This window comes from Patella vulgata, chromosome 5, assembly GCF_932274485.2.
Source record: "Patella vulgata chromosome 5, xgPatVulg1.2, whole genome shotgun sequence".
Classification (NCBI taxonomy): domain Eukaryota; kingdom Metazoa; phylum Mollusca; class Gastropoda; family Patellidae; genus Patella; species Patella vulgata.
In genome coordinates, this window is record NC_065883.2 from 8,074,100 (window position 1) to 8,083,460 (window position 9,361).

At 36.8% G+C, this 9,361-nt stretch overlaps 1 long non-coding RNA gene across 1 annotated transcript in view; it reads left to right on the forward strand.

Moving 5' to 3' along the window:
* LOC126822464 (uncharacterized) overlaps positions 1-8,972 on the forward strand; it is a 58,778-nt gene extending 49,806 nt beyond the window's left edge. Inside the window, exon 4 of the long non-coding RNA XR_007680827.2 lies at positions 8,078-8,972. This is a non-coding gene — a long non-coding RNA (uncharacterized LOC126822464). The remainder of the gene's footprint in view (positions 1-8,077) is intronic.
* The last annotated feature ends 389 nt before the right edge of the window (positions 8,973-9,361 follow it).

Below are 9,361 nucleotides of genomic sequence, written 5' to 3' on the forward strand. Positions count from 1 at the left end.
GTACAACCGGGGATTCGAAACTACGCCAGTTGACTCATTGGCAGATCTTATGATACAGCACGCACGTGCTAACCATTCGACCATTCAACCTCGCTTATTATTTTAAAACTCGATAAAAGAACAAATGGTAGATTATTTCTCAGTTTAGAGGCCGACGTTGTAAACGGTCGTTCACGCTTTTTAGTAGGGGTATATATATTTAAATGTGTATGATAAAGTCCTCGACTTTGGTTATGCTAGCGGCCTTGATTTTTCTTTCGAAGGTTTTTTCTGAAGTCTTTCTTCCCCAGCATAACCGAAGTCCAGGACTTTATCTTGCTTATAAACAAACCGTCTATATTTACATGTACATACAATGAGAATATCCCGGAATATAATGTTTTTTATCGAAAAATAAACCCTTTCCCAGGAAGAACCCGTAACAGGTTTAAAGAAAAACTCTATATTCAAAGACTGCAAGTTATTCCTGGCATAGAATATACCTCAAAGATCACAGAAATTTACCGTTATAGATTTATAAGAGATGATATGCGAGGCAATAAGATTGAAACATTATAAAAGTTAAAGGAATAACCTGATATTGAATACTAAAAAAAGTTTGATTAAAACAGGGGTGATATATGGTGATGATATATATTTCTGATAATGAGTCTGGCTGTCGAGTTCTGAACCTTTTGCTATTTATCGAGTAGATGAGTTGGTAAAACAATAAACAAAGAATTACATTGATCTAATCGTGACGTAACCAGGATGAACAGTTGTATGGACACCATTAATTTTACTAATATTTCTCTACAAACATTGCCAATCTGTTACTCCGCTGATATTTTACTGTTATATATTTTTATATACCCTGACCTCTTGGACCTGTTGTTGTTCCTTATATACCCTGACCTATTGGACCTATTGTTTTTCCTTATATACCCCACTCTCTTGTTCTTTATATACCCTACTCTCTTGTTGCTTATATATCCCCAACCCCTTGGCCTTGTTGCTTACATTTCCCCAACGCTTTGTTCCTTATATTTCCCCTACCTCTTGGTCCTGTTGCTTATATGTCCCCTACCCTTTGGCCTGATGCTTACACTTTCCCTACCCCTTGGCTCCTCCTTGGCCTTGTTCCACATCCCCTACCCCTTGACCCTGTTGCTTATATTTCCCCCGCCGCTTGGCATTGTTCCTTATATTTCCTCTACCCCTTGACCCTGTCTCTTATATAGCCCCTACCCCTTGACCCTGTCTCTTATAAATGTCACACCCATTGTCGTTTTTGGTTCTTTCTTTTCAAGAAAAGGATTTTAAGTACTGTATATGAAATCAGAAATCCACATCCGCACGGTACACGTCACAAAAGGAAGTGATGACTGTTTTCTACAATAATATACGTCATAAAATAACAATGACAAGCTCGTGTACGTTTAGATATCCCGTGGAGGAACAAAAATCCCAGGGGCCTGTTTCACGAAATTTTAACTAAGATAAAATCCAAATTTTAGTAATTTGATTGGATAATATTAGATGGATTTTAGTGTTTAGCCAATTAAAATTGAAGTATCTACTAAAATTTGAATTTTATCTTTAGTTAAAATTTCGAGAAACATGGCCCTGATAATGAAGAAGGTTAAGGAATGTAATGGCGTTCGATTTTTAGAAATCTTAACAATTGAAGTATTACTGGAATAGAATCATAATCTCTTTTGACTAGAGTCAAATGTATTAATACAATAACAAGACGTCACGTAAAATGGTAATTTAATTAGAATGTCCATGTTTAAATATTTCTCGGATCGTGTCAGAAAAAATGGCTATGATGTTTAAATGGCACTCCATCGGATCATTATTTTAAAGTTTTTGTTTAGAAACGACACATGCTTCTTAGAAATAACAATGATAATTGTGTAGTTATGTTTACGTGATCTAGGGTAATCTATAGTCAGACCTCCTAGCTAAATCGACAATACTATCAAAACACATTACATTGCGGCCTTCATGATCACAGACATCTTAAAAGAGAGAGAGAGAGAGAGAGAGAGAGAGAGCGAGCTATTGTAACTGAAATCTTCCTTGAGAGATATTTTGACAGTGAATTAGTATTTATTGTACGAATTTGTTTTTCTCAGTTTGATCTATGCGAAGCAATTTTAAATCTTTGACCTCAGAAAGTCCTTTTTATATGAAAGATATGAAAATGTTATTTTAATAAAGATGTCATCTTCGTGCACTATTTGCTTCGGGAGAGAGAGAGAGAGAAAGGGAGGGAGAGAGAGAGAGAGAGCGAAATGGGGTTTAATGTTCACTCGACAAAAACTAGGTCATTTCGGGACTAACATATGGTTCAATTGTAGTGGGAGGAAACCGATAGACCCGGAAAAAACTCACGAAGTTCGACATGTGACCCTACTTCTTGTCACATACAACCTCGGAATCGAAACTACGCCAGTTTACTCAATGGCAGACCTTATGATGCAACGCGCACGCGTTAACCATTCGGCTATCCAACCCCCAGACGGAAATGGATCTAACAGCACAATTAATCTAACATAAATGTAACATACAATGTTTATAAAAAAAATATTGTAATTTTAGTCAGTTTTGTTCGGTGAAATTGGACGACGTATAATGTAGATATAGTGATTTATATTCAATTTTGTTAAAAAAGAATATTGTAATTTCTAATCCGTTTTGTTCGGTGAAGTACGTGAACAGTTCAAATTGATCGGCAGTCGTCAACACAGAATACACGACTCGTGTACTGATTATAAAATGTTCATTATGTCACAGATTTGGATCCCATATTTTCACGACACGATAACACCTTCAATATTGATTGAAATGGACCAATATTGGATTCTAATTCGTGTTTTTAATTTCGAATATTATGGAAAATATGGAGTTAGAAGTTAAGATCTTAATCGTGTACGTGACAACGACTGGGGTCGCCTGTCCAACCTCGTGAGTTTTCTCTGGGTCCCCCGGGTTCCTTCCACAGCTAAAGACCCCTACGCGCAAGCGAATTATTTTATTTGAATCAAGTTTAAATGCACACCAAGTTCCATCACGCCCCCTCAGTTAAAATTAAAATCATCATGTCCCAAACCATCGTCGGTATTCCTAATGCTGTCGTTCCGTTCTACAGGAACCCCATTGGGAATGCCGATGATGATGACAAAGGATCGACCGATGAAATCAGATAGCTCCGCCTACACTATTTAAATCAATGATTAATTTGAATTAGAGAATTATTAGTTACTAAGAGAAGAGGACGACAGTCTGAATTAAAGCAAGAGAAACGAGCTATTAAATTGATCCTTAATCAATCCCTTTAAAATCTGTTTGTTTCTGTCTTCTTAATTAAGGATAATTACCACGAGTGCTTAGACAATTACAGTGAATGCTCTGTTACGATAATTAGTGTGGGGGGGGGGATAATTTTTGTTTTGGTCTTTCTATGTGACAGGTAGCAATTGGAAACGAGTGTTTTCTTAAAGGGGCGCTACCACCGATGGTTAGTGCTAAATGATAAGGCCAGCTCAATTTTGCGTCATAGGCCACGAGATGTAAACAGGGTAGCGCTAATCCCAACCCTAACCCTAACCCTGTACCTAGCCGCAATGCGTACCTTAACCCTAACCTACAATCTCGCGAACAATCACGTGCCCTAACCTTATTTACATCTAGGCGACCTTGACAAAAATTGAGCTGGCCTTAAACATACATTAAGCAAAAGCTAAATCTGCCTATTGCAGGTCTTTCTTTAGGCCTGAAATGTTTTCTAAATTATTAATTAGACATTAATTAACTTATCCAGGCCATAAACAACTCTCGATGGCAGCGGATTTCTAGGATATTAAATAGATTAGAACAGTTCAGCCATATTTTAATTTAAGCTAAAAATGGAGGAGCGAGACTTAGCTTCAAACAACCAGTACGGTGGTTGAAATTATTGCACACGTCTTGTCAAACCTTCAAAGGCTAACATCTTCGCTCGCAATAGAGTAATTTGAATGAAATATTAAAATTATTCATTTTACATTATCTATTTTCGAACTATTATAACAAGAATGGCTAGCTCTTTATCTAAATCTTACATAATGTATCTTTAACAAATAGATTTAGTCTACCTCCGATCGGGAAATATATCAACATCGAGTTGCGATTATTCTGCCAATTCTGTGAAACAGCCATTTTTTGTAAAGTTTAAATTCGAATCTATCTCTCGATGGATGTCTAAAACTCCACGTCGGTCTGAAATCTAGATTTTCTATTACACCACATAGACATACGCCATTAGCAAATTTTCTGGTAAAACGTGACTTGATTCTCGATTAATAAGTCAATCTAAACCATTACACTTTGTCTTATAGAATAAACCCTCGAGGGATACACGACTAGTGTCACGTGATCCCATTCATTTACACCTCGATTATCACGTTACTAAATTCGACATTTTAAAATACCCCCTAGCGGTGTGTTTGGACGGCACGAACAAAATACATTCAAATCTCCACATTTTAACTAATTCCATAAACATCACCGGTGGGGATTTAACCATGGGTGAATTCGCGATAAATGACCACTTTGGAAGAAATGAAGTGGCTTATATTCCCTCAAGGCTAGTAAAATCATGGCGTCTATTTCTCTGACAAATTAGTCGTACATAAAGAAAGAGAAATGAAACGCGACATAAAAAAAGATCAAATTCCTTGGATAATTAAACTATGCTATTCGTCTCCCTGCCAACCGACCAACATGTAATGATTTCTTTTTTTTGTAAAATGGACGTTACGAATCCTATTTTTAAATGCCGCTATTATTCGTCTGATTTATGATCGAGATAAAAACACAAATAAAGCGCAAATCTTGAAGGAAATTAAAACTTTTCAGTATCTGCAACATTGATTTTTTTTTTTTAAGGAGCAAGGCAGAATCAATTTCGGAAATAAATAGATAATTTTCAGCATTGCTAGACTTATTTTGAGATAACGACTATAGATCTTTCCTCTAATATTAATTGATTTTGTGTTAATATGTCCATGTATAAAACATAAAGGCACATGGGAACCACGGTGGCTAAGACGCTGGTCATATGTTCGATCCCTGCATTGGTCGAGAAAGTTCATTGTGGTTTTTCCGACGTGGTTTCCTCTTGTCAGTGGTGCAGGACGGAGGGTGTGACAAGCATAGTCAGTCGTTTGGATGGGACGAAAAACCGAGGTCCCGTGTATACATTGGCGTGTACGTACAAGATCCCTTGGCAGTTGGAATTCGGTATAAGAGTAGGCGATAGTGCCGTTGCCCGGGCAAAATTTCCCTTCATAGCACACTGTATGGCGTATGCCCATCTTCATTAGCCCAGTCGGAGCAGAACAGCAGAACAGTAGGACGTAAAACCCCATTTCATTTCATTTCATTTCACAAAGGCACCTGCTTAATGAAACAAGTCGTATAGCCTTCTGAGAACACTAGTTCACTGTTAATGTTACATCCCATGGTAGTCTTGTCTACAAATACCATTCATCTAGCGTCATCAGACATAAAAACCGAACTATGTGAACGTACAGCTTTTATCTACGACTGTAGTTTGTGTTTAATAAAGTAAATTAATTGCTGTAGAGGATTGATATGCCCGGATACGGTCTCTATTCACTTATAAATGTCCCTTTATAATTTTGTTTCAAACAGGGAGGCAGTCAACGATAGCGCTTATAAATTTGATTTCTAGATAAAAGCTTGATTTGCCCGGATATGCATTCAACGATAGCGACGTTTTTTTTTTGTTTTGTTTTTTATTTTTTTTAAAAACCAGGCCTGGAAAAGAGAGAGAGAGAGAGAGAGAGATAGAGAGATGGGGTCTCTCTCTCTCTCTCGGGGGGGGGGGGCATAAAGGTTAGCGCCTGCACGCTGTATCAGTAAGTCGGTCATTGAGTCAACTGGTGTGGTTTTGATTCCCGGGTTGTACGTGACAGGGAGCAGGATCGCCTGTCCAGCCTCGTGGGTTTCCTCAAGATACTCTGGTTTCCTCCCACTGCTTAAAAGAAACCTACGCGCAAGCGAATTATTGAAATAAAATTGAACCATGTGTTTGTCCCGAGTACGGGTAGCACCCCCCCCCCTGTTTCCCCTCACTGCTAAAAACCTCTAAGCACAATCCTTTTACTGAACAAAAATATACCACGTTAAACTCGAAATGACTTAGTTTGTGTCTAGTGGACGCCCCCCCCCCCCTCTCTCTCTCTCTCTTAAGATGTCTGTGATCATGAAGGCCGTCATGTAATGTGTTTTGATAGTATTGTCGATTTAGCTAGGAGGTCTGACTATAGATTACCCTAGATCACGTAAACATAACTGCACAATTATCATTGTTATTTCTAAGAAGCATGTGTCGTTTCTAAACAAAAACTTTAAAATAACGATCCGATGGCGTGCCATTTAAACATCATAGCCATTTTTTCTGACACGATCCGAGGAATATTTAAACATGGACATTCTAATTAAATTACCGTTTTACGTGACGTCTTGTTATTGTATTAATACATTTGGCTCTAGTCAAAAGAGATTATGATTCTATTCCAGTAATACTTCAATTGTTAAGATTTCTAAAAATTGAACGCCATTACATTCCTTAACCTTTATTATGAGAGTTTTTTGTTCCACCGCGTGATATCTAAACGTACTCGAGCGCGTCAGTTATTTTATGAGTATATTATTATAGAAAACCGTCATCACTTCCTTTTGTGACGTGTACGGCGCGGATGTAGATTTATGATATCATATACTTGTCACCAATCTGTTTCACAGAGGATTACGAAAGTCTTCTAATATCTATGTAAAAGGTGACTACCTTCAGCAGCGTCAATCACTGGCTCAATGGCGCGTGCATTGTTTACATAAGACCTTACTGGTTCGGGCAGAATGGAATCTTTTACTCATTTAAATACCCATTTACACTAAATAGGAAATAATTTTTACCTACAAATACCCCAAACGTCTTTATTTATTTTTCTAATACATAAAAAAAAGTTTTAGAATTTAATTTGTCGGAGGAAAAAAGTAAATATTTGTGGCTCATTAAGTCGCATCGATGTAACCCTTATCAGTTATTGTAGCGGCCTAGCAAATATTCACTGCTGATCAGTGTGACTGGTCACCTACAACCGGGAAACCGAAACCACGCCAGTTGACTCTATGATAGACCTTATGATACAACGCTCACGCGCTAACCATTCGGCCATCTAATCCCCCTTGTTCTTCAGAGGCCTATAGGTCAGTGGTTCTCAACCTTTTTTTGCCAACGGCACACCTTGGAACACATGTAAAAATAGCGGCACACCTGACTAAATATGAAAAATATCTGAATTTTGCAAAATAAAAACATGGTTAAGTCAGACGACATACAACCCGTAGACAGAGACTAGTCATAGACACTTAGAATGACTCAAACTAAATGAAGAAAAACACAGCTATGAACTTTTCAGTGAATATTCAATTGGGATCACGTGTTTTTTTCACATTTTCTTAGTGTGCCGTTCAAAATTTCGCGGCAAACTTACGAAGATGCCGCGGCACACTGGTTGCGAATCACTGCTATAGACCTTCATTGGCTTCCAATTGTACAAAGATGTCGCTTTAAAATTTTATGTTTAGCCTTTAAATGAATTTTCGACCCTTCCGCACCTGTGTATTTAAAAGAACTTATCTGCATACCGACACCGAAACGTTTAACAAGATCATCAGAAGTTATCAGACTCAACTTGCCAACTATGAAGTCCAACAAAACATATGGGGATAGAGCATTTATGCAGAGTGCACCAAAGGCTTGGAATGAATTAACTGTTACAATTAGAAATATTGAAAAATATCACTCCTTTAAATCGTCGTTGAAAACATTCTTGTTTAAAGAATATTACAATCAATTCTAAATGTTTAGCAATGTTGAAATAATTTACTTCAACTTCTACCCACAACATTGTAAAGCGCGTTGAGATATTATTTGTATATTGTAATGCTCTATATAAGAATAAATTATTATTATTATTATTATTATTATTATTAATGGCTATAAATGCTATATTTGCAGGTTCATCGTGTACTGATAGCTTAGAATGTGTTGATTTGTGTTGTCGGGAAATTCGAGGCCACAGATATCACTACAACAGATGTGGAAAACCGGAAGATGACTTCACTTCCTACACATGCGTGATGGCACAACGAAGCGGAAATGACGTATTGGACGATATTGGATTATAAACAGGAATTACTTCAAAGATTTACATTTTCAATTTTCTGAAAAATCATATTTACCTCTTTTTTTTTTTTTTTTTTATCTGATATTTAAATATTAGAATCACCAAATTCCATCAATGTCCCTTTTTTTTCTAAATTTGTAAATTATGGAAATTGACATAATAGACCGTTTTGGTCCAGTGTTCTGTACCATGTTGTAAGTTTCAAGACATTTCACGGAACCACGTGCCCGATTATCTACCATATCTGATAATGTTCCATGTCAAGAACAACTATTATCAAAACAATTTGCGACTAGACCAAAATAAGCTGGTATCCATGTAAAATTAATTACCCAGTCATTGAGTCTCATTATGATGTCAATATCCAATTATCGACAACTGGACAAAAAAAACGAAAAAAAAAAAACAGCAAAAATTCTCGACAAACGCGACGGGAACAGGAAACATTGTCACACATTTTATTTGATTGAAAAATAAAGAAGACCATTTCGGTAGTTCTTTTTTTTTGAAAAATATTAAGAACTTCTGTTTTTCATTTATTAATTATTGTGTAAAATATCAAACATTTCCATGTTATTCTGGCACCATTTCGTAGAATGAGTACCTAGATTTTAAAATAGGACAATGTCCATGGTTTTGTAAATATGTTTTCTGCTCAATTTATTGTACCAGTTCTAGAATGTATTACTAAGAAAGCAAAGGTAATAAAATTTATCAAAGAATAAAGTTAGTTTTATTTCACAGGTGACAATTCTGTGGAATACAATTACTGTTTATTACTAAGCGACGTTTCGACCAGGCTGTTGTAATTCTCTGGTAAAACTCGCCGGCCATTAATCAGCGTGAAATCGGTTCCTAAGCTCCGCCCCCAATGGCTACTGATTGTGGCAGGATTTGTTAGAATAAAACTCGCCGGTCATTAATCAGCGTGAAATCGGTTCCTAAGCTGCGCCCCCAATGGCTACTGATTGGCAGGATTTGTTAGAATGAAATACTGCCGATTTTTCGACAATTAGGCATCGATTCGTTACATAAATTACACATTAATGATCCTTGGAACATTTTCCACATCTTGACATCATCAAAAATGCATTCGAAAACTGGCGATTTGATGA